General features: G+C 36.8%; 1 long non-coding RNA gene across 2 annotated transcripts in view; it reads left to right on the top strand.

Annotated features, from left to right (window-relative positions):
- Positions 1 to 14,914: 14,914 nt before the first annotated feature.
- Positions 14,915 to 27,032, top strand: part of LOC123333288 — a 74,612-nt gene continuing 62,494 nt past the window's right edge. The window contains exon 1 of one of the 2 annotated variants that reach the window (XR_006550559.2): positions 14,915 to 15,086. This is a non-coding gene — a long non-coding RNA (uncharacterized LOC123333288). Of the gene's footprint in view, positions 15,087 to 23,082; positions 23,248 to 27,032 lie in introns of those variants that run through there. The other variant, XR_006550560.2, reaches the window with a different exon arrangement.

The following is a 27,032-nucleotide window of genomic DNA, read 5'->3' as shown; positions in this document are numbered from 1 at the left end:
TGTCTCAGCTCAGGTAGTCAGGCAGAGAGAGTAAATTTACTCTTTCTCCACATTTTCATACTCTCCAGCCCTCCATGGACTGGATGATGCCATGGGACTGGATGCCACAGACTGGATGACCCACTCCAGGGAGGAAAAATCCACTTTACTCAGTCCACCAATTCAAATGTTAATCACTTCTGAAAACATCTTCATAGTCATACCCAGAAATAATGTTTAATCTGGGCAACCCATGTTTCTATCAAGTTGACACAAAAAATTAACCATCACATCATCTAGCTTTCAATCATCTCCAAAACTTGGGGCTCTATTTCTCAGCACAGGAAACCTGAGAATGTCTGAGTGCAAAAAAAGACGAAAAGAAAAGAATTATTTTTGGAAAGATAGAAAAGCTTAGGGGTGGAAAAATGGGAATATAGCATCCTTTAGCTAATGTAATGGGAAAATCACTAACGAAAGAAAATTTTTAACTGGCAGATTAAAACTTGGATTTTTATCTTTCTTTATACCTCTTTGTTTAAGCATTTTAGTGGAAGAATTACTCAAAATTGGAAATATATTGAGCTCCGTGCAAAAAGGTTAGAGTTGTTTTCATCTTTTTTTAGCAAAAAGAAAACATAGACATTGTAAGCAACATGAGATGTCAATACAACTGCCCCATATACCTTTTCTTCTAAACAACAAAGCTCATCTGGCTACCATTACTTTCCTATCTTGATGGGATATCCTCCATTTATTCTTCCATTCATTTTTGGTTAGAAAGGACATTGGGTATGTTGCTAGAATCACTGGAACCCAGTAACAACTGTACATTATACGCCCTCACTTTACAGTCTTGGCAGGAAGAAAGTTCTGACAATCTGAATACTGCTATTCAGATGGTCTCCCTGGAAGGAAAAAATGCCAAGGGCTTATCTAACCACAAAGAGAGCAAAACCTTCCAGGAACCACAGAAGAGACAAGGTTCCCTCTCTCAATTCAATTTAAGACAGCTTTAGTCAAGATGCAGTTTCAAAAGATTTTGCAGTGATATATTGGGTGCTTTTTCAGCAAACTCAAATCAGAAGGTCCTGACCCATTAAAGTGATATAAAGCATAGCATTAATTAATGTTTTGGTCAATGGTTTCCTAATATCTAGTAATCTTAGCTCAGATATCACCAAATGAATATAAAAAACTGCCTTTTTTATGTGTGTAAATTTTTTTTTGAATTTGTCTAAATAGAGACTCTTTCCTATTGATTTGTTCCCTGGCTCAGGACGTGCTATAGTATACCAGAGTTTGAAGTCAGAAAATTAAGATTCAAACCCTGCCTCTGTCCTTATTATTATCTGAACATGGACAAACAATTTCACAATTCTCACACTCACATTCCCATATATAAAGTAAGGATAATAGAAGCTACTTGATGAGGCTGTTGTATTAAATAATGCACATGCCAAGATATAGCCTAGGGCTTAGCACCTAGGTATGACTCACTCAAGTAAGAGCCGTTCATTTTTCTTAATTGATTTGTGTTTCCTGATGTATTTTTCCCTCTATAAGACATTAAAAAATTGATGAGGAAAAGTCTGACATTATTTTCTATATTCAAAATTTTGATCCATTTTATAAGGTTAACTTATACCTGTGATATCATCTAAAAGTAAAAATGCCTTTTTTTAGAAAAATAAGTATCATATATTAATGTATATATATGGAATCTAGAAAGATGGTACTGATGAACCTACTTGCAGGGCAGCAAAGAAGATGCAGACATAGAGAACATACTTATGGACAAGGGCAAGGGGAGGAAGGTAAAGGGTGAGATGAATGGAGAGAGTAGCATGGAAGCATATACATTACCATGTGTAAAATATATAGCCAATGGAAAAGCTGTGTGACTCAGGGAACTCACACTGGGGCTCTGTAATAACCTAGAAAGGTGGGATGGGGTAGCAGGTGAGAGGGAGGTTCAAGAGGGAGGGGCATATATATACCTATGGTTAATTCACATTAATGTATGACAGAAATCAAGCCAATATTATAAAGCAATTATCCTTCAATTAAAATCAAAATAAATTTAAAAAACTAAACAAATGAACCTCAAAAAATTCCTCTTTTTTATAGCAACAACAAAATAAGAAGAGCTAGAGAATCTACCCGGGCAGTAAGCATTTACTCAGTTATCACAACAGGTCTGTGTTGTATTTGGGTGCTAGAAAGATGATTAAGAAATGGCTAATCTACCCATAATCTAGTGAAAGATATTTGGATTAAGGATTTTATGGGACTTGATGGCATCAGTGATCCTTTATTATCAGGCCTCTGCCTCTCTCTCCAATCTCAGCAATCCCTCAGGACTCTTGTGTCACCCTTCATTCCAGTGCACCCAAAGCTTCTTACAGTTTCCTTTGCCCACACTGATTTCTAGGTCTGGTTCTCATCTAGGTCCTTGGAGACTCAACTCAAATATCATCAACTTCTCAATTCATCTTCCCTTATTCTCCTTGCCTCTCCTACAACCCTCTACTAAAATGGGTTAGGTACCACTCCTTGGGGTTCACCTAACACTTTTGCTTATTTCTATCACTGTAATTAGACATTATTTGACTGTAAACTCTTTAGACTGTGCCTTACTCACCTCTGAATTTCTTCTAAGCACAGAACATGGCATTTAGTAGAAACTCAAAAAGATCAGTGGGATAAACAAATAGATCAATGACATCATGTTAAAAAAATAGTTTAATATTAATTGCTATAGACTGAATGTGTCCCTCCAAAATTCACATGCTGAAAATCACTACTGTGAGGGTATTTAGAGATGGGAGTCTTTAGAAGATGATTAGGTCATGAGGAACATCCTCTTGTGAATGGGATTAGTGTACTTATTAAAGAGGCCCCAGAGACATCACTTACCCTTCTTCTATGTGAGGACACAGTGAAAAGGCAATCATCTATAAACTAGAAAACGGGTCTTTACTAGAAACGAAATCTACCAGCCCTTTGATTTTGGACGTTGCAGCCTCTAGAACTATGAGAAATAGATTTCTGTTATTTATAAACTACTCAGTTTGTGACAATTTGTTATAGGAAGCTGAATAAACAAAGGGAGTAGCATTAGGGACAAAAAACAATGTTCCTGAGTGAAAATCTACACTCATCAGATCATCCAGCATTGCAATTCCTTGGGAAGTTCTGGACACTGTTAATGTATTGTCCTGTTTTTCAAATAGATTAAGGAATAAAAAGCATGATTCCTCATGAGTCAAGGATCTGGCTTGAAATAAAGTCCATACCTCTAATTTCCCAACTTGGGTTTCTGTAACTCTACTGTGCACCCTCTTCTAGAATAAAAATTCTAATAAAAATTCCTTGATATCATTATTCAGTAGCAGGAAATTGTGACATGATATCCTCAAATAAACAAATCTGAGCACACAGGTTTGAGTCTGGATGATTTTAAAAGAAAACCAAAATTCCTCAGACATTTTTTCTGTGACCTTGCAGGCTACCTTAAGTCTGAGGCCAAATCTGTCCAGAGATTTGACAGAACTGTTTAAAAATTCATATGATTTTATTGATTATGCAATGGAAAAAAATTGGAATTGGTCTTATATTGTCATTGGCATTAGTGAGGTTGAGAGTTTTTGTTTGATCTCCATTCAACCTTTCTAGAAACTTGGAAACTACAGACTGAAGCAATTCAAATTTATGCAGAGTTTGACAGTAAGTTAATTACCAGAATTATGCAAAATGGAATTTTCAGAAAACAATTCTGGCATTTTTGAATAGTTGTATGTTACAAATACACTTCTCCATAAGCATATGCAAGCTATCTGTCAACTAGCTGGCTCATTCTGAAGACATGTCCACTTAAGAGAAAATATTATATTTCAAAGAGTCTTAAGAGGCATAGAGAAAAGACTACAAGTACTTTGCCCTTTACCCTTGAAATGTATGCAGAATCCCAAACTTGAGTTGAACTCATAATAACTGAACTCCCAGGCACCATACTTGTTAAAATAGATACAGACACTAATCCAAACAGGCAGGGTGGTCTCTTCTCAAATATTCACATTCCACACCCTGTCACAGACATACTCAAATCAGAGCAAGCCTTAACAGGGAAACAGAGGAGACAGCCAGGCATCTCTGCAGTGTGATTTCAAACATGTTCAGGTTGCCCCCAAGTTATGTTTCTTCACCAGCTGAAATTTCCCAATTCGAGATTTATTTGATGACTTAACATTCTGAATACTGTCAAAAGGGGAATTCTCTGACATATATGCATGAATAATGAAAGAGGCAAAGCAGCTTTAAAATTATTTTTCCTTCCTGTAAATAAATGTATAAGGCAATTTTTTGAAATCAATTATAATAAGGAGAAAGATGAAAGCATGAGTCCTTACACACCAAAAAAATAAAATTGTACCTTTAAAAGTTAGAGAATAGATAAAAGGAAAGACTGAGAGCATCAAAAGCAAACAGATTGTGATATCTGCCTAGTAGGGGGCCTGGGCCCTACAATTTCTAAGGAAAAGGATAACAAAGCAGGAGTGGGGGTGGAGGAGGCAATGTTTTTCTTGCTTGTCACCCTGTCTCTTCAATGAGTCACATTTTCCATCTGAAAGTTTACATATTTGTTTTCAGATTCTCAATATGGTACAAAGAATGAGCCAGGAATCATTTGGTTTCAAGAAACATACACTCACTTATACTTCACAATTACTGAATTTTATTGAAAAGATCTTAGAGAATCTCAAGGAAATAAAGCATTTGCAGGATACCTGGACTTCAGATGATCCAAAAGTCATCAGGCAGCCATTCTTGAATCTTTCCCTCCATAACCACATCCTGTCTGTGCTTCTCCCTGCATGTCTGCCTTGTTCTTGACATGTTTTCTGGAAAAGACTCTTTTGTTTTAATTCTGCTATTAGCATAGCTTTTATAACCCTTATCAACTTACAGTCCAGCTCGAGGGAACTGTCTAATACAGTAGTCACAACAAACTGACTCGATATATATTAACTCCCAATTCTCAGGAGAGACAGACACATACACAGACACACACACACACAAAGAGAAAGAGAGAGACAGAGAGACCCCAACTTGAATGAAGTTGCTACCTTAGAGCATATAATGGCCAATAGAGAGTTCTCTGGTGTTTATCCGCCCTCTAGGTTTAAGTTTTTCAGCAGACATTTAACAGAAGATAAATTATCTTGGAACAATGTATGTGAACAGATATTGATTGAGCATTTCTAGTAAATTAATGTTGCAGAGATAGATGGATAAATAAAAAGGGATTAGGAAAACTGTGTGAATCAGCTCCACCCAGTTTTCCTTATCCTTTAGGCAGACAATTTGAGTTCTGAGCCCTCTAAATACAGTGTGTACACATTAATATAATAATGTATTTAGATAATTTAGATAATATTGTTATCTATATTTAGATAATAATATTCTGTATTTAGATAATAATAATCTGTATTTAGATAATAATGTTACAACATTATTAATCAGAATAGAGTGAATGATCCCAAAGATAAGTCCCAAAATATGTGAGCCAGGTATTTTCCAAAGCAGAAGTTTTATACCCAGTTTAGGCATAAAAATTGGTATTTGACATACACCATTGGAATGATTAAGTGGTGTTTTACAATAAGTAAAGAAACAAAGAGCAGGAAAAGAAGTAAATTCTAAAAATCAGGACCTTCCAAATAATTTTAGTAAATAGAGAATTTTGAAATACCCAAGGAAGAGATTGAATAGGAGATAAGAGAAATGGACAGAAGCATCTGGGCTAACAAAACCTTTTTATGTGTTGTGGAAATTTTCCTAGAGTCTTTTCAGTATCCAGAAAAAATAAAATACTTTTATTTGATTTATTCTCCTTTTTTCTTTATTATACAGTTCCCAACTCTCTGAACCTAAAACTCAGGCTACAATAATGTGGTATTAGTTCAACTTCCATATTACTGAGGACTTTTTGCAGAATTTTGTGAGCCTTATCCATTTCTTATCTAGCATGACAGAATGTGTTTTAGGACCCAACTTGACAAACTTACAAATGAACTTCAACAACTATTTTTAAATTGTGATCTATCTCTAGATCTCATAGAAACCCTAAGAGACTTCCACTTAATCAGCTCACAGATGAACAAACAATGCCCATGTCTGTACCCACAGCAAGTTATTTCTGCTTTCATTGGTTCAGCTATGTGTCAAGCAAGAGTCAAGGTTTTGACCTTAAGCTTCTTTATGCTAATTGCAATTGTATTTGTAATCACATAGTTAAGGTAAATATTATATAAACCAGTGATATACGAGTGGGAAAAAAAATGTGTTCTTTATCTGATAACTAAGTTGAATACTTTGGAAAGGCTAAATAAACATGAGTTGTTAAAAATTTCAGTGTAATTAGAAGCCATTCACACTTGTCATTCATTCAACATTCAATGAATATTTATTGAGTCCTTTCTGTGTGTCAGCCTTTATTCCAGACATTGAAAATACAAGTGTGAATAAAGCAATATTTCCCCTTCTCAATTTGCTTATAGTCCTCTGTGTGAGGCAGATTATCAAATACTGTGTTATTCTCTTTCCATAGATATTGGTTAGGAGGGACACACTATATAATCTTGGGAGTTAAGGAGAGCTTTGGAGAAGGAAATGGCAACCCACTCCAGTGTTCTTGCCTGGAGAGTCCCAGGGACGGGGGAGCCTGATGGGCTGCCGTATATGGGGTTGCACAGAGTTGGACACAACTGAAGCGACTTAGTAGCAGCAGCAGCAAGGAGAGCTTCCTGGTTACATCTGAGAAGAAACCTTTTAATCACTTTTTTGTACACCAGAAGCTAACACAACATTGTAATCTGTTATGAAAATTTTGATACCTCAATAAAAAACGTTTTTAAAGGATAGCAAGGCAATTGATGTGATTAGAAACAAGAGACACATGTCTTGTATAAAGAGTTTGTATTTCATTTTGAGAGAAATGGAAAATTGTTGAGGTGTTTTCAGAGAAGTAAATTAATTAGATAACATCTTTGAGAGATCACACTGACAATACTAAAAAAATAATAAATTGGAATTGAACAGGACCAGTTAGAAATCATTTGTAAACAGCCCACTGGAAAACTAATGATCACTTAAACTAGTATAATATGAATTATCAAAACTGACACAAAATAAGACATAAAACTAGAATATAACCAGAAATAATGATAATATTGCCAAAGAAATGTGTGCTTCCCAAGTCACAAAGCTCAAATGGTTTCATAGGAATGTTACTTGAAATTTTTATGTCGGTGAAGTTGTTTTCAAACAATAAAAAAAAAAAAGAATTCCACTTAGTTTTATGAAATTAGCATAATTTTGGTAATGACATATCTAACAATTACTTACATCAATGTACTCAAATAAATAATAACCAAAATATTTTAAAAATCAATTTATTAATATATTTACAAAATCTCAAATAAACTAAAGGCCAGCTAAATGAAAAGATATATTGGGGAAAAAATCATGATCTCATGAGATTTATTTTTGAAATAAATCACATAATTTATCACATTCCAGGGTAAAGAAAGAAAGCCATATTATTGCCTCAAAATGCAACTTTAGGTCCTCTTAATAATATTTGAAATTTGTGCCTATTTTTAAAAACTCTCCTTAGTAAACTAAGCATAGAAGTTTACTTTCTTAACATAAGAAAAGTTTAAAATTATCATCTTAAATTATATGTAGAGTCAATGTTTAATAAGAATTTAGTCTATACACTATATGCTTTTCATTGTACAAAGATATCTCAATCTGTCATCTCATTTAACTTTCTTATATTTTGTAATTCCCTACTCCTCTTACTCATACCTACCTATACACCTTTACTTTACACCTTGATTTTTCTGTAATACAGACTCCATTTTACTTTTTAACTTAAACGTCACTTTTTCAGAGAGGAATTACTTCACCTTCCAACCTAAATTAAAGTGAGAGTCATTCAGTCGTGTCTGACTCTTTGTGACCCCATGGACTATATAGTCCATGGAATTCTCCAGGCCAGAATACTGGAGTGGGTAGCCTTTCCCTTCTCCAGGGGATCTTCCAAACCAGGGATTGAACCCAGGTATCCTGCACTGCAGGCAGATTCTTTACCAGCTGAGCCACAAGGGAAGCTCAACATTACTGGAGTGGGTAGCCTATACCTTCTCCAGTGGATCTTCCTGACCCAGGATTCAAACTGGGGTCTCCTATATTGCAGGCAGACCTAAATTAAGACACCCTTTTTTTCCTCTCATAGCATCCCCCTATTTTCACTCCTAACACTTTTCACAAGCTATTCTTTTATTTAGTATCTATTATCACAAGCTAGATCTGTTAGACAGAGTGCCTGAAGAACTACGGATGGAGATACATGACGTTGTACAGGAGGCAATAATCAAGACCATCCCCAAGAAAAAGAAATGCAAAAAGGCAAAATGATTGTCTAAGGAGGCCTTACAAATACCTGAGAAAAGAAGAGATGCTAAAGGCAAAGGAGAAAAGGAAAGATAAATCTATCTGAATGCAGAGTTCCAAAGAATAGCAAGGAGAAATAAAGAAAGCCTTCCTCAGGGACCAATGCAAAGAAATAGAGAAAAACAGTAGAATGGGAAAGACTAGAGATCTCTTCAAGAAAATTAGAGATACTAAGGGAACATTTCATGCAAATATGGGCACAATAATGGACAAAAATGGTATTGTCCTAACAGAATAAGATGATATTAAGAAGAGGTGGCAAGAATACACAGAAGAACTATACAGAAAAGATTTTCCTGACCCAGATAACCACGATGGTGTGATCACTCACTTAGAGCCAGACATCCTGGAATGTGAAGTCAAGTCGGCCTTAGGAAGCATCACTATGAACAAAGCTAGTGGAGGTGATGGAATTCCAGTTGAGCTATTTCAAATCCTAAAAGGTTATGCTGTGAAAGTGCTGCACTCAGTATGCCAGAAAATCTGGAAAACTCAGCAGTGGACACAGAACTGGAAAATGTCAGTTTTCATTTCAATTCCAAAGAAGGGCAACACCAAAGAATGTTCAAACTACCACATGATTGTACTCATCTCACACAACAGAAAAATAATGTTAAAATTCTCCAAGCCAGGCTTTAAGAGTACATGAACCATGAACTTCCAGATGTTCAAGCTGAATTGAGAAAAGGCAAGGGAACCAGAGATCAAATTATCAACATCCATTGGATTATCAAAAAAAACGAGAGAGTTCCAGAGAAATATCTACTTCTGTTTTATTGATTACACCAAAGCCTTTGATTGTATAGATCATAACAAACTGTGGAAAATTCTTTAAGAGATGGGAATACTAGACCACTTTACCTTTCTCCTGAGAAATCTATATGCAGGTCAAGAAGCAATAATGAGAACTGGACATGGAATAGACTGGTTCCAAATTGGGAAAGGATTACATCAAGGCTGTATATTGTCACCCTGCTTATTTAACTCATATGCAGAGTACATCATGCAAAATGCTGGGCTGGATGAAGCAAAAGCTGGAATCAAGATTGCTGGAAGAAACACCAATAACCTCAGATATGCAGATGATACCACCCTTATGGCGAAAGTGAAGAGGAACAAAAGAGCCTCTTGATGAAAGTGAAAGAGGAGAGTGAGAAATCTGGCTTAAAACTTAACTTTCAAAAAACTAAAATCATGGCATTCAGTCCCATGACTCCATGGCAAATAGATGGAGAAACAATGGAAACAGTGACAGACTTTATTTTCTTGGGCTCCAAAATCACTGCAGATGGTGATTGCAGTCATGAAATTAAAAGATGCTTGTTAGTTGGAAGAAAAACTATGACAAACCTAGACAGCATATTAAAAAGCAGAGACATTACTCTGCCAACAAAGATCCATCTAGTCAAGGCTATGGTTTTTCCAGTAGTTATGTATGGATGTGAGAGTTGGACTATAAAGAAAGTTGAGCACTGAAAAATGGATGCTTTTGAACTGTGGTGTTGGAGGAGACTCATGAGAGTCCCTTGGACTGCAAGGAGATCCAACCAGTCCATCCTAAAGGAAATCAGTCCTGAATATTCATTGGAGGGACTGATGCTAAAGCTGAAACTCCAATACTTAGGCCACCTGATGTGAAGAGACATCTCATTTGAAAAGACCCAATGCTGGGAAAGATTGAATGAATGTGGAGAAGGGGACGATATAGGATGAGATGGTTGGATGGCATCTCTGACTCAATGGTCATGAGTTTGAGTAAGCTCCAGAAGATGGTGATGAACAGGGAAGCCTGGTGTGCTGCAGTCCATGGGGTTGCAAAGAGTCAGACACAACTGAGCAATGGAACTGAACACTTATCACAAGCTATTATTGTGAGATGGTATCTTCATAACCTTTTAAAACCTTTATCTCTCCACTAGACTTAAATTATATGACATTCAAAATGGTGCCAAATTATTTTACCACCGTACTTACTTCAATGACTACAATGATAGTGCTTAATAAATATTTATGGAACAAATGAATGCTAATAAATGGTGAAATACCAAAGGCATTCCCATTAAACTCAGGAACAAGAAAATGATTATTTCTGTAAACTTTGTTATTCGTTATTATTCAGAAGTTGCAGTCACTAAATAGAGGAGGGAAATGAACGATAAATGTATTTAAGAAAAGAATGATGAGATGATCGTTATTTTTAGAGGCATTTTTTAAAAAATCTGAACAATGCCAGATTACAAATTTCAGCATGGAGCCCAGAAATCAATATAGAAAATTTAAATAGGCTTAACTTATGTTGGCAATAGCCAGTTGGAAAATATTATGGAAAAAATCTCCTATAAATGAAGGAAACACCTAAGAAAAAGCTAATAAGAAATATGGAAATATGTATATGTTAAGAAGCAGAAGGAAGAAGCGTAGAAGAAGAAGACCACGGTACTTTTGAAGCCTTTGACCTTTATCATGCCCTTGTTTGTTACCTGAATCCTTCTGTTTTATTGGTCAATATTCTCATACACTTTCCAGAGTCATTTCAAACTATTCCACAATTCTTAACCCTCCCTCCATTCTCTCAGCAGATGAGTTTGACTGCTATTTCATACGGAAAGTAAAGTCATCAGCTTAAAACCCTTTGAAGTTTCCATTATCTACAAATAAACAGATATGGTTCTAATGCTTCCTTCCTTCCTTTTGCAATGCATTAGATGTCTTTCCTCCCATCTAAAAATAAGCTAACTGTGCAATCGCCATGCAGAACCTCACCGTACTGATTTTCTTCTTCCTCGATTCCATATCTTCCTCCAAACACTGTCCTCTTTTTCTCCATTTCACAACAAACTTTTAGAAAAAGTGGTCTACTCATATTGTGTCCATTACCTCGGCCTTTTGTGTACTTCTTATCTCACTACTTTTTTGTTTCTTCACTGAGTCCACAAATCTTCACTCTTCGAGGCTATCAGGATCTTCATTGAAATAACCTTTAAAAATATCTTTTTAGTTATTATTTTACCTTACTCTGTAGCATTTAATACCATTTCACTTTTCCTTATGCTTGAAACTCCCAGTTTAGCTTGAATGATCCCGGCTCTCCTGTCTTTTCTCTTACCTCTCTGTATCTTTATTCACTCTTTCTCATCCCACCATTAAATGTAGCAGCAGAGTCCTGGTCTTAGCAGCAGAGTCTTGGTCTTTCTTTTCTTATTTTTCACATTCTTCTCAGGCGAACTTGCCAATTTCAATTGTTTCAGTTACTAACTATAATTCTAGTTGCTCCATCCATCTATGTATTTCTAGCCCAGATAAATTTACTGAACCCTGGTACTGAATATATACCTCCCTCCTCACATTTCCTGTTGTTTCTTCTACATACACCTGTATTTTTAACAAATGTAAATGTTACTGGATCATCTTCTCCATGGAAATAGTTTCCCATTTTATGCTCTTTACCTGAGAATGGTACCTCTATCCACAATGTTACTTAAATTTAGTCATTGACTTTGACTCCTCTCCTCTTTACCCCCTGCATCCAGTCAGTCACCAAGTCCTATTGACACTGCTTTAAATATTGGGTTGGCTAAAGAGTTCCTTCAATTCTTTAAGTAAAAATAAAAGACACACTTTTCATTCTCACCAAGAAGTTTATTGAACAATGTATTCACTGTTTTATTCCACTTTGTTGTTGTTTAGTCATTAAATTGTGTCCAAACTTTTTGCAACCCCCATGGATTCTAGCCCACCAGGATCCTCTGCCCATGGGATTTCCCAGGCATGAATACTGGAGTGGGTTGCCTTTTCCTTCTCTAGAGACTCTTCCCAACCCAGGGATCAAACCCTCATCTCCTTCATTGGCGGGTGGATTCTTTACCACTGAGCCACCAGGGAAGCTCTTTTGTTCCACTACCTTCTGCCATTTTCCAGGCAACTTCATAATTTCACCTTCCCAAAACTTTTCATCTTTTTTTATCAAATGACTGTTCTGGATACCTTTTAACTGTCTTCTAAGGAACTGAAATATTTCCCATTAACAGAATTTTATAAAAACTGAAATAAGTGGACATCCAAAGATCCAATGTCTGGTGATTATGGCAGATGAATCAGAACTTCCCAACCAAGCTTTTCCTGGTCATTGAAGAAACATGCAGTCTTGCCTTATCCTGATGGAATATTATGCACTTTCTGTTGACTAATTCTGGATATTTTTCACCAAGTGTTGCTTTCAGTTGGTCTAATTGGGAGCAGTGCTTAACCATTTGGTTTTCTAGAAGGAGCTCATAACAGAGGACTCCCTCCCAATCCCACCATCTACAAAACATAACCTTCATTGAATGAAGACCAGCCTTTGGTGTGGTTGGTGGTGGTTCATTTTGCTGCCCCACAATCTCTTCCATTCTGCATTATTGTACAGTATCCACTTTTCATTGCCCATCAGTTTGTTTTAAAAATGTAATCTTCTCATTTCATTTAAGTAGAGAGTCACATGTGGAAATGCAGTCAAGATTTTTTTTTTAATTTAATTTATGTGGAACCCAAACATTAAAGTGATTAACGTAACCAAAGTAGTACAAATGATTTTCAATGCTTAATTTGGATATTTTGAGAATGCCGATTCTCTCTTGCATGGTATAATGTTGATTGTTCTCAGTTAATGTCTTAATTTGATCACTATCAACTTCAACTGGTCTACCTGACACTGGGACATTGTCCAGCGAGAAATCTCCGGCATGAAACTTTACAAACCACTTTTGACACATTTGATCAGTCACAGCACCTTTTCCATATGCTGCACAAATCTTTTTTTTTTGCTTTTCAGTTGCATTTTTACCTTTTTTGAGATAATAAAGCATAATATGCCAAAAATGTTGCTTTCTTCTTTTATCTTCAATATTAAAATGGTTACACAAAAATTAATCAGTTTTGATAAGCTTCACCAAAGTTATGTTTAAAAAATGACTGCTGATATGTTAACTGTCACATTATAATCTAACAAAATTATTTTGAATGAAGTTAAGGGCAACTAAACACTACTAAAGCCATCTTAGAGAAAAAAAGCAAACGAACCTTTTGGCCAACCCTACTGCTGCTACTGCTAAGTCACTTCAGTCGTGTCCGACTCTGTGCGACCCCATAGATGGCAGCCCACCAGGCTCTGCTGTCCCTGGGATTCTCCAGGCAAGAACACTGGAGTGGGTTGCCATTTCCTTCTCCAATGCATGAAAGTGAAAAGTGAAAGGGAAGTCACTCAGTCATGCCTGACTCTTAGTATCCCCATGGACTGCAGCCCACCAGGCTCCTCCGTCCATGGGATTTTCCAGGCAAGAGTACTGGAGTGGGGTGCCATTGCCTTCTCCTTAGCCAACCCAATACCTTCCAAATACAGCTTCTCCATGTCATTGGTATTCATTTTCTATAGAGTTCTATAGCTAACTCTTGTATCATTTAAAATGCTATTTTGCTGCATATACTGAAAAGCCAAAATATTTATGACTCGCCCAAAACAGAAATTTATTTCTCTCATATAAAAGAGTTTAGGAAATAAGGTTTCCAGGCTGAGGTACCTTAATCATCCAAGTTCTTCCTGTATTCCCACTCTATCATCCTAGTTCATGTTTCTGTCCTTGTGATCAGCTCACAGTCCAAGGTGGTTGCCTTCTATACAGAAAGAAAGAGGAAGGGTCAAGGACTAAAAGCCTTCCTCTCATATGTCAGGTACCTTTAAACAGCTTTCATTGAAAATGCATCAATCACTTCCACTCAACACATTCACTCTGGTCAGAATATATGGGCATTAGACCAAAGAAGGCTGGGACATTACCTTTTAGCTGTGTTCTTTACAGTTCAAAATAAAATCATCAATCTTTTAAAAATAAATAAAGGAAAAATGGATATTGAGTGATAAGAGGGTATCTTGTTAACATGTTAGATTACATTGCATACATTTAGATGTATAGTTACTTATTTATATGTCCAGGCATTAACTGTCAATTGCATACCCTCTGATGGAAATACAAGAGAAGACTATTACCATAATCAATAGTATTTGATGCTAGCAAACAAAATGCACTTGTAGGTCTAGCCTTAAATGTAACTTGTTTGACTCAACTGAGTTCCTCCTTAGAACTATAATTTTATAGTGGAAAGTGATCCTTGCTATTGTCTAAACTCCTTTACTTGGAAGAGCAAGAGAAGTCCACAGGGTGAATTATTGCCACGATAGTATAGTTACTAAACACCGACTCCACAGTCAGACCACTTGAACTAGAATCCTAGTTCCCCTTCTTGCTAACTGTGATTTAACCCTATTGTGCTTGCTTTCATAGGACACACATAAACATAGGTCTATTTATAAGAATTGAATAAGTTATCCCATGACAGGTACTTAAAATAGTGCTTAGCACAGATGAGCACACCACAAGTCCTGACCAGATCTATGACTTCAACCTCTTATTTACAGCCCAATGCTCTTTCTGCTCCTACCATGCTGCCCTCTGACCACAGCTAGGAGTAGAAAGCTGGGAGAATAAGAACCAAGATGGTTAAGATTCAATGGATACAAAGGAAGAAGGATAACGTTCAAGGCTAGAGAGGTAAGTCCAGATTTAATGCCTCTGACAAGAGTTCAAGACAACCAGGGAGCAGTACAGGAGATCTCAGCTCCTAGAAGGTGGCACCAAAAGAGAGGTGGGAAGAAATGGCTGACAAGTTCCACCAATCGCAAAAATTGCCAAAGAATTGTCATACTTGATCAAAAGGTAATAACTTTGTTTTAAAAATTAAAAATCAGAAAAGAATGGAATATTACCGAATACCCTTAATTCTAAATTCAAATGGATATGGAATTTTCCTCTCATCCTTCTTAAAATGGTTTGCAGAATAACATCAAGAAACCAAAATATCAAATGCCAAGAAAGGACAGAAAAGGCTAACACTGTGAGAAGCAAAATATATACAGGATTTAGCTATGAAAATTGCTTGTGATATCTAGATTCATAATTTTCATCTTATCTATAAACATCCCACGAGAAGTATATAAATAGGACTTTTTATCATTAAGGGTTTGTTTAAAGATTTAGAGCTATACCTAATCCATTTCTACATAATAGCTTTGAGGTGTATTTCTCCAGTTTTTGTTAGGAGTTTGAAACACTGAGTGAGATTTGTATGAGCCAGGATCAGACAAAGGATGACAATGCCGTGTTATTGTAGAATGTTAATGCTTGGGGGATTCTATTATACTTCTGTCACTCAAAATAAGCTGAAGCACCAAGTGCTTTCACATGTGGATTATCTTTCCATCATCACAGATAAAAGAATGTTGGTGCTGTTACTTTCACTAAACCTTTCACATGGAGGATTTTCTATCATTTTCTGTGGATAAGGAATGCACACATGAGAAAGAGCAGAATGCTGACATAGGAAAATAAATACTTCTTTTCTAAACTGAGTTTACAATATGAATAGGTGAACAAGTAATGATTAAGAAGATAAAGTTAAAGAACATATTGGTTTCTTTCTCAACCCAGAGGAAATAACATTTCCTTTAGTTTAGATGCCATGAACTTGTTCAAAGAAAGCCTATGAAATCTTAAGTAGAAAAGTGCTGATTATTTTTCTACCTAGAGACCCAACTTTTAGTCTAAGTATGAAACCACTTCCTTATTCAATAAACAGTAGTTTTAATCAGGGAGTATTCTCATAGCTACTTTTCTTCTTACAAAGGAAGAATTTTCTGGAAAATAATTTTCATTGGAGATAGACTGCTAGAATTTTCATGCAATTTTATGACTCCATTTGTTATTTCATTATTGACGTAGGAAAAACATGATGATAAAGGCCAGATGGCAATGACAGACTTAGAATTTTCAAGAAATCCTTATTAATAAGACTAGCAACAACAACATAATAATTACTCCCATCAATTGTGCTAGATTCCTTACAGCTATTATCACATTTAATTCAACAATCATATGAGGAGTAATATGATGGGGAGTAATCATATGGGGAGTAAAAGATGAAGTAATTGAGTCTCAAAGAGACCCTACACAGTCACTCAAAAAATAATCAGGTAGGTTAGGATTTGAATGCAAATCTGTCCAAGGTTCCCTGGGACAATCCTGCTGTGTTCTTCTCATTCCTCATGCTACGTTTCTTTAATTTATTATGAAGATATAGTTGGCCATGACTCCAAAGTTCGACATCAACCACTTTCTCTTTATGTTTTGACCTAGAACATTTTCATGTGCTGTGGCAGACTGTGTTACACTATCATATTCAGTCTTTCCTCAACCCTGTTGTAAAGGAATTATTTCCCTTTTTTTGAAGATTCAAAAGCTGAAGCTCTCTATTAAGTAACTTTCTACACACATAATAAGGATATGTTATCCTCTAATACAGAGTCTAACACATAATAAGTGAAAGTGAAGTTGCTCAGTCGTGTCCGACTCTGCGACCCCGTGAAGCCTACCAGGCTTCTCTGTCCATGGGATTTTCCAAACAAGAGTACCGGAGTGGGTTGCCGTTTCCTTTTCCAGGGGCTCTTCCTGAACCAGGGATCGAACCCCGGTTTCCCGCATTGCAGGCAGACGCTTTACCCTCTGAGCCACCAGGGAAGCCCAACACATAAGTGCTTAGTAAATATTTTCTAATGGATGAAGGAATATAAGTAATACCATATCTGGACTATTTAACCCAGATCTTTTTTATTTTACTTTTTATTGAAATATAATTGATTTACAATGTTGAATTAGTTTCTAATGTACAGCAGCCATTTAGTTATACATATATATATATATTTCTTTTTATATTCTTTTCCATTATATTTTATCACAGGATATTGAATACAGTTTCCTGTACTGTACAGTAGAACCTTGCTGTTTATCCATTCTATATACAACAGTTTGCATCTGTTAACTCTAAATTCCCAATCCATCATTCCCTCTCCCCACCTCCCTCTTTGCAACTACAAGTCTGTTCTCTATGTCTGTGAGTTTCTGTTTTGTAGATAGGTTCATTTATGTTATATTTTAGATTCCCCATATAAGTGATAATCATATTAACCCAGATTATTTTACTTAAAAATCCCTGACTTTTTCCTTATATCTCACTGATTCAGGCCTGGGGTAAACTAAATAGGTTATTGAGTATTAGTGAAATTTAACTGTTGAGTTCTCTGATTACCCTTTTTTAGATTCCTGATTATAAATATTTGCTAGGTACAGAAGATCCCTCTAGAACAGAATTTATATATATCATAAATATTATATATATGATGTATGTATATCACAGACATATATATAAGAAAAGGTTTGGACTTACTCTATTATTCCCATAAAAATATTGGACAATTCTCAGGAATCTTTCTAGATTTATGAAACAGATGTGGGCTAATCCACAGAAACATCATGCGCTAAATCATTTGATTACTAAAATGCTTGGACAAAAAGTAAGAAATTATAAATATAAAATTTAAGTGACTACTTGGCATCTGTGTTCCCCACTAAGAATATATTTAAAGTTAATAGATAAATAATTTTGCAAAGTTTTTTTTAAAAGATTAAAGATCTGCAATGAGGAGTATATGTAATTGCCCCTGAAAAGATGAAATTGAGTCATTTAAAACCTTAAAAAGTCTGTCACTTTGTTAGGAATACCTAAATTTGTCATAAAAATCTGATTTCTTTGTTTGTAATGAGGAGTCTAGTAAAAAAGAAATGATAGAATCTTATCTGTGGTAGACAAAACTTTCTTCTTTCCAGTTTTGTGGGCTTCATTATATATTTATTTCTGAAAGTATCATACAAAAAGAATCCTTCCACTAAAAGCTATCCAAATTGAATTACTTTAAAGCAAAATGGTAGAAAGCATAAACTAAAAGACAGCTATGAGAAGCTGGAAGCCTCAGCATGCCTGCATTCCAAACACCTAGCATTGGTCTACGAATAATTCTACCTGTCCACGTACACCATTGTGGTCTGATTCAGAAGTGGTCAATGATCCTTTGTCTCATGAATTAGTTTTTTGATAACTGATCCAAGGGGTGTGAAACTATGACCTTTGAAATCCCTTCTTTGTGCAAAGTCATTCTCTTCCCTAAGTTGGTGCATTGGCATCCAAACACACATTCACAATAATTCACTTATAGTTTAAGCTAGTTCTTACCTAGTTAAAAACCAGAGTTATTACTTTGCCAACAAAGATCCGTATAGTCAAAGCTATGGTTTTTCCAGTAGTCATGTATGGAAGTGACAGTTGGACCATAAAGAAGACTGAGCACCAAAACATTGATGTTTCTGAAGTGTGGTGTTGGAAATAACTCTTGAGAGTTGCTTGGACTGCAAGGAGACCAAACCAGTCAATCCCAAAGGAAATCAGTCCTGAATATTCATTGGAAGGACTGATGCTGAACCTGAAGCTCCGATACTTTGGCCACCTTATGCCAAGAGACGTCTCATTTGAAAAGACCTTGATGCTAGGAAAGATTGAAGACAGGAGGAGAAGGGGACAACAGAGGATGAGATGGTTGGATGGCATCACCGACTCGATGGACATGAGTTTGAGCAAACTCCAGGAGATGGTGATGGACAGGGAAGCCTAGCATGCTGCAGTCCATGGGGTCACAAAGAGTTGGACACGACTGAGCAACTGAACAGCAACAAGCTCTTACCACTGAGAATGAGACTGTGTGTGCTGTGCTTAGTCTGTCAGTCGTGTCTGACCCCATGGACTGTAGCCCACAGGCTCCTCCATCCACAGTGATTCTCCAGGCAAGAATCTTGGAGTGGGTTGCCATCCAGGGGTTGTACCCAGGTCTCCTGCATTACCATCTAAGCCACCAGAGAATGAGGCTAGGAGAAATGAATTACTAGGCTGCTAGAAGACAAAAATCCAGAGAAATATATTTTAATATGGAAAATGATTTCCAAACAAGTTTCAGTCAAGGAGCTCATGACACATGGTTTTAATTATGAGAAGAATTATTCTTAAAGTGATGAGATGTTTTCCCATGAGAAAAAGCTTGCTATGTCAGATACTGTGGGTGTTTAGTGTATGGGAACAATAGGACATTAGAAAGACAGTTTACTATAAAAAATGATTCCTTATTGCCTGATTAGATTAGATCTTTAACTTACTTTTTTAATGATAATTTTCAGACACAACTTAGAACTGGGATCCAGTACTCTTGCCTGGAAAATCCCATGGACGGAGGACCCTGGTAGGCTGCAGTCCATGGGGTTGTGAAGAGTCAGACACGACTAAGCGACTTCCCTTTCATTTTTCACTTTCATGCATTGAGGAAGGAAATGGCAACCCACTCCAGTGTTCTTGCCTGGAGAATCCCAGGGATGGGGGAGCCTGGTGGGCTGCCGTCTATGGGGTCACACAGAGTCAGACACGACTGAAGTGACTTCGCAGCAGCAGCAGCAGAACTGGGCTTCCCTTGTGGATCAGCTGGTAAAGAATCTGCCTGTAACGTGGGAGACCTGGGTTCAATCCCTGGGTTGGGAAGATCCCCTGGAGAAGGGAAAGGCTACCCACTCCAGTATTCTGGCCTGGTGAATTCTGGACTGTGAATACAGTTCATGGTGTCCCAAGGAGTCAGACATGACTGAGAGACTTTCACTTTCACTTTAGAACTTGATCTTTTAATTGCAACAAAGTTTTGTTCCTAGAATCCAGATGCAAAAAAAAAAAAAAAAAAAAAGAAAGAAAGAAAGTTGTAGGACAAGAATAAAAGATCTCATTTTATAAAAGATTCCAATCACAGTTGAAATAAAAAAAAAATTCCAGAAAGTCTTAAAAGCAGATTTTTTAAATTAGAGAAATTCAAGGAAATTTACAGGTTTTTAAAATTAATACTCTAAATTTTCTGTAACAATAAGATAGAAATGATGTCATTTGAAAGTATCTTATGCATGATTATGGCTGATTGATGGATGCCAAGAGCTTCTGTCTTTCAATGGCTCTGTGTTTCTTTTCTTCATGACTGCTTAACAAAAGGATTTGAGGTTGAGGAGGGCAATGTTGACAGAGCAATCCAACACTCCCCAGTCAGACATGATAACTTTACTGTGACTTGGAAGATGCAGAAGGTGGGCTTGGGATAGATCTGGATTTGAGAAGCAATAGAATTGATGGAGTGATAGTGTGCTGCAAATGGTTGCAAATGGATCTTTAATCAATGATTTTTGTTCGAGTGACATCTCAAGACATAATCATTTCTTCCCATTTTAGTTCCCTGCTTATGTAATAGAGCCCAGTATTCTTACATATTCCTGTCATTCGTGCTTGAGAAAGAAAAAGTGCACTCAGTATAGTCCTGATTCTGGGGCGGATTTCTTTAGGCAAGTGGATCTGGAGACAGAGGTGTGTCTTTAGTAAAGGGGCTAGTCTCTTGGAAACTTAAATTTTAAATGAATTAATGACAGATGGACAAAAAAATATTATTAAATTATACCAAAGAGACTATTCTAAAGTAATTTATATTTTGACAGAAAAACATTTTTTGTAAGTATGATATAGATTAGGAATGGCAATTAGATAGGAACCAAAAAGGATCCCAAGCTCAACAAGAGACTGCATCTGTTCTCAAACTTCAATTGCTATCCATAGGTTGACAGTTCCCAAGTTTATTTCTGCTCCAAACCTTTCTTCCAAGCCACAGATCCTCATTTTCAAGTCTGTAGAGCAAGTCTTACACTACTTGACTAAAACCAAACTCATGATTCACTCTTATTCACATCTTATCCAGCTGCCACTGTTAATTCAGACCTTACTCCTCTCATCCATGGATCACGTCAACAGATTTCATATCATACTGGTATCTCTGTTTCAGTCTCTTTTCTTTCCATTGCATGCTTGATACTTTTGCCAGTTATGTGAACTGAAGTGAAGTGAAGTGAAAATCTCTCAGTCATGTCTGACCTTTTGGGACCTCATGGGCTATACAGTTCATGGAATTCTCCAGGCCAGAATACAGGAATGGATAGCTTTTCCCTTCTCCAGGGGATTTTCCCATCCCAGGGATTGAACCCAGGTCTCCTGCATTGCAGGTGGATTCTTTACCAGCTGAGCCACCAGGGAAGCCCAAGAATACTAGAGTGGGTAGACTATCCCTTCTACAGCAGATCTTCCTGACCCAGGACTCAAACCTGGGTCTCCTACATTACAGGCAGATTCTTTACCAACTGAGCTATGAGGGAAGCCCCATGCCAGTTATACTCCTACTTATTTTTTCCAAATTCTCTTTGAACCTGATTCTTCTGCTTGAAATCTCACTTTCTCTCTATTGCCTGAAGAATAGATTCTAATATCTTACTCTCGTGACTTTCATCTTTACCCAAACCTACTTCTCCAGCCCCATCATTTGCAAAAGCCCTTCATCTAACCCTCCCATTCAGAATGCACCTGGATTCTCACATTCCTTAACCTGCCATATTTACTTGTATTTCAACACCTTTACACATGTTCTTTCTTTTGTATGGAGTGCCCTTCCCCACATTTTCAACCTAGTAAACATCTACTTGACTTTAATTACACAATTTAAATATTATTTCCTGGAGTCTCCACAAGTAGGCTTATTAAGAGTTTGCTCCTCTGTTCTCCCATGAGATTTTGTTCATAATTTTGTTATAATGCTTATTTTATTGTCCAGTAATAATTAGTTTTCAAATATGTTTCACTTATTTATTTATTCTTTTAATTCAGTTGGTAAATAAAATTGTCTGCTATATGAAAGGCTCTGGAACATAATAACAAAAAGCTGCTATCATACTAGTCATATGTATTTCTTTTTTTTTTTTTCATATGTATTTCTTATTCAAACTTTGTCACCCCTTTTGAGACAGAAATTATATTTACTTTAAAGATGGGGAAATTAAGGTTTAAGGAAAGTAAGTATGTGCTGATGATTTGCAGCTAGTAAATAGTGGACCACAATTTCCATACAGACCTGACTTATTCCAAAGGCCAAACTGCTTATCCTGTCTCTCTTCGAGGTACAGAGCCAAGTTGGATGAGGTATGGTATTCATTTTTCTATCCCCAGTGGCTATCAGAATATATGGGATATTTGACAAATGTTCTTGAATAAATGAAAGAATGAATCAGTGGGGACTTCCCTGGTGGTCCAGTGGTTAAGACTCCTTGCTCCCAATGCAGGGGGCATGGGTTTGATCCCTGGTCAGGGATCTAAGACGCATGTTGCACCTAAGACCCAGCACAAACCACCCCCCCACACCAAAAAAATAGAAAAAGAATGAGTGAATAAATAAATGGATATTGTGTACTTCATTTCACATCATGTTCTCAGCAATTACAGTTGTAGAAACATAGATTTTGAAAACAAACACTATTTGAAATATATTATTTTTCTAGAAGTTCTCCTATGGTGAATCTTATTGCAAACTTTCTTTTAAAAGTCTGTCTCGATTGTCACATAGTGGGATTGCATAAAGCTAGATGTAGCCACATGGATAGAATGACATCAAGCTCATGCTATGAGCCTCCAAGGAAGTAACTTCCTACTTAGTCAGCGCTGTTTAGGAGTCTACACTGCAACACTCTGACCATGGGGGCCTACCCAAGGAAGGAGAATTTGGAGCAGATCCAAAGAAGAGCAATGAAAATGATTAAATGGTTGGAAAATTGTCTCTCTGACTTAAGGTCACGGGAACTGGGTCTATTTAGTGCAGAAATATGAAGGGGAAAAGCTACCAACATATTTCAAGGATGTGAAAAAGAATAAGCAGAGGTAAGCAGCTGTTTTTGATTTTTATTTATGATGGCAATAAGTGCAGGAGAGTGATTTCCAATGCAGCATAAAGTTAGGTTAGTCCCTATAAAGTCTTTATGAAACAATAGAGTTAATTAACCCTCCAAGTTATGGCATTTCTTTCTTTGGAAACTTTTGGGAAAAGAGCTTCCATAAAAAAGAAATGTGCTATGGTTGGACCAGATTAAATAGAAGAAATAGATGTTTAGGAGTGCAGTTACAAAGAAAGGCCCAGTGAAGATTCATGCATCTGTGTTATGCACTTGGAAAATAAAAATCATATCCAGCAAACTTGGCTATTATGCAAAGCCTTAATTTTTTTCTTTATGTTTTTTCCTATGATTTTGAAAATTTGAAATCCAAGTATCTTATGAGTAAACTATTTTGGAAAATCTAATATTCAGTGAAAGGCTTTTTGGCAAGAAACACTGGAGTCATGAGCAATTTAAGCAACAATTTATGAACAATTATCCAGAGAATGACAAACTAATAACGCTAAAGAGGAGAATATTTAGGGTTATTAAAAAAAAGGCAGAGCTCACAGAGTAACTAGTCTGAGTGTCTGCTTTCCTTATCTCTGGACAGCAGTGTTAGTGTTGAGAACAAGACAGTTTATACGACTCAGAGGCACCCAGAACACTGTCTATTTTGCCTTTACACAGACATAAGGTCTGTGAGCTGGAGTTGACAGTAATGGTTTTGGTCCTGCGGAGCCATGTGAAACTCTTAGGGGGTGAGCAATGTTTCTGTTGGATCATGTTACTGCTGCTTTGCTCTAATGTAGTATTAATATGATACAGATGTATTAATTTATTATGGCCTCATAGATATTGAAATATGTTGGCAAAAGAAATGTGTGGGAAGAGTTATCCAGGTCTGCTGAGACTTCTTCAATGATCCAAAAGAAATCAATTCCCAGAAAGAAGCCCACTTACCAGAGAGCAACCACACTGTCTAGACCGCCAAAATTGGTGGTATGGGAAAAATGTTGAAAGCAGATAATTGAATCAAAATGGTATATACCTACAATTTGGGTCGCCAGGAAAAATAAAAATCCTAATTGTAAATGCCAGTGATCTAAAGTATTATTTGATTCTGTTTTCTTCCCCCAGAGACCATTGTTTCAATTCAGTTCTTCAGTGAAAAATTCAAAAAGCAAGGCGTCTTCACCATAGAAGGAATTCCTTTGTTCAGACTGTCTACTGACATTCCAAACAAATTTACACTCAAGATAAGGTTATCCTCTCTGAGAACTCAGACACTTTTTTCTTCCCCATCATCAGCTTGCCAACATTAAAGGCAGTCTCCACTTTTAGACACAGTGCTTGCTGCAAATGCAACTTACAGAGGATGGCTGCAGGGCCAAGGATGGCTGGTCTTGTGTTACATCCGGATTATGCATGAGCTGTCGGATGTGAGGGGAAGCCACCAGATGAATGACCCTGGATGGTAAAAAAGTGAAATATGAGTCTTTATGATTCAATGTCCAATAAGAGGTATGGTGACAAGCAGGCCCCCCAAAATGAACTGATCAAAAGTGAAAGCTATCAGTATCTTTCCACAAAATAAGCAGAGACCTTTCTTCTGAACATAGTAAGTAGTCGCTATTTATAATTGCTACTTAAATGGAGAAACAGAGGGCATCTTTAGACCATCTTCAATTACAAAGCAGGCTCACTTCTCCATTCTCTTTCCAAGTTTCCCATTCTCATTAACAGTATATATGGTAGTTTGGTTCATGCCTTGAGGAACCATTTATGAAGCTACTGAATTATTAAAAGCATGTAGTTGTTCATCGGGCTTCAATTTAAGACGAATTTGGAGCAGTTTTTTTTTTTTTTTTTTTTGCCCCTGAATTGGCAGGAGGAAAAAGGAAAGTAATAGAACTTTCATGGAAACTACTTCCCAGAAAGTTGTTTTTTAACAGTATTTTTAGTCACAGCAAAAATAGGAAACACCAAAAAGAAAGATTCTCTTGAGTTTTCTCCCAAATTTTGTGGAGTCAGCTGCTTATCTGTTTCATAAAACCCTAGATAACTTCCAAACATCTTCTGCTCCACACAATGTGGGCAAGGAGGTGAGTGTGAATGACATGGCGATTATTTAGATGAACATTTTATAATAAATTTTACAATAAATGTTCCATGATTCTTTGTTAGAAGGAAGAAAATGACATTCCATCCTTATGTTATGCTAGTACTTTATGCCATCAAAAAACTTACAGGGAAATAAGTGTTACCCCATGTCCATAAATTTGGCAGACTGATTATGACCATGTATTTATCTACCTCTAACTATCTATCTGGGCTTCCCAGATGGCTCAGTGGTAAAGAATCTGCCTGCAGTGCAGGAGACATGGGTTCAATCCCTGGGTCAGGAAAATCCCCTGGAGAAGGAAACAACAACCCGCTCCAGTATCTTTGCCTGGGAAATTCCAAGGACAGAGGAGCCTTAGTGGGCTATAGGCCATGAGGTTGCAAAAGAGTTGGATGTGACTTAGAAACCAGACAACAGCAACAAGAATCTATCTATCTACCTACCTATGTGATTTCTCATCAGTTCAGTTCAGTTCAGTTGCTCAGTCATGTCTGACTGTTTGCAACCCCCTGAACCACAGCATGCCAGGCCTCCCTGTCCATCACCAACTCCCGGAGTTCACCCAAACTCATGTCCATTGAGTCAGTGATGCCATCCAACCATCTCATCCTCTGTCATCCGCTTCTCCTCCTGCCCTCAATCTTTCCCAGCATCAGGGTCTTTTCAAATGAGTCAGCTCTTCACATCAGGTGGCCAAAGTATTGGAGTTTCAATTGAGCATCAGTCCTGCCAGTGAACACCCAGGACTAATCTCTTTTAGGATGGACTGGTTGGATCTCCTTGCAGTCCAAGGAACTGTCAAGAGTCTTCTCCAACACCACAGTTCAAAAGCATCAATTCTTAGGTGCTCAGCTTTCTTTATAGTTCAATTCTCACATCCATACATGACTACTAGAAAAACCATAGCCTTGACTAGATGAACCTTTGTTGACAAAGTAATGTCTCTGCTTTTTAATATGCTGTCTAGGTTGGTCATAACTTTCCTTGTTTTTCTCATAATTATGTATTAATCAAATACTTACTTTGAATCCAGTGGTGATACATCTCTCAATAGATAGATATAAAGATACTTGTAATATGTTCTTTTCCTCCATAAATGTTCAATAGTTTTAGAAATATTTTCAGGAAAACCCAAAGTCACAACACAGAATGTGGCCATCAAATACTGAGAAAGCTAAACCCAGTAGTATCAAGATGCTTTCATAGTTCAGAAAAGAAACATTAAAAGAAGAATAGAATGGAAGGTCCAGATCTGAGAGATACTTTCTGGCATAAAAAGTAATCAAATTAGGTGAGCAACTGAGTTATTGGTGAGAAAAGTAAAGAAAAATAAAGGAGTATTTGTTGATCTAGAAGATTGGAGAAAATGATCATGGATTTAAGAGGAGGTACATGTTTGGGAAATGAGAAGTGGATAAAAGCAAAGCTTGAGATAAGTTTTAGGCAAATAGTTTAAGGTAGGGTACAAAAGGAGATGATGCGAAGAGCCCAGACAGGAGCCAGTTCATGAAAATCTTTAAGCTGTATTAAGAAGCTTAGGTTGATTCAGTAAACAATGGTGAACCATGGCAATGCTAGAATTAGGAAAGTGACCTGACCAGATGAGGATTTCAAATACAGCATCCAGATTGTTTAAAGGGCAATGTAATGTGGATAAGCCAGTTAGC

This window comes from Bubalus bubalis, chromosome 4 (assembly GCF_019923935.1).
Source record: "Bubalus bubalis isolate 160015118507 breed Murrah chromosome 4, NDDB_SH_1, whole genome shotgun sequence".
Taxonomy (NCBI): domain Eukaryota; kingdom Metazoa; phylum Chordata; class Mammalia; order Artiodactyla; family Bovidae; genus Bubalus; species Bubalus bubalis.
This window is presented reverse-complemented; position numbering and strand designations above follow the sequence as displayed.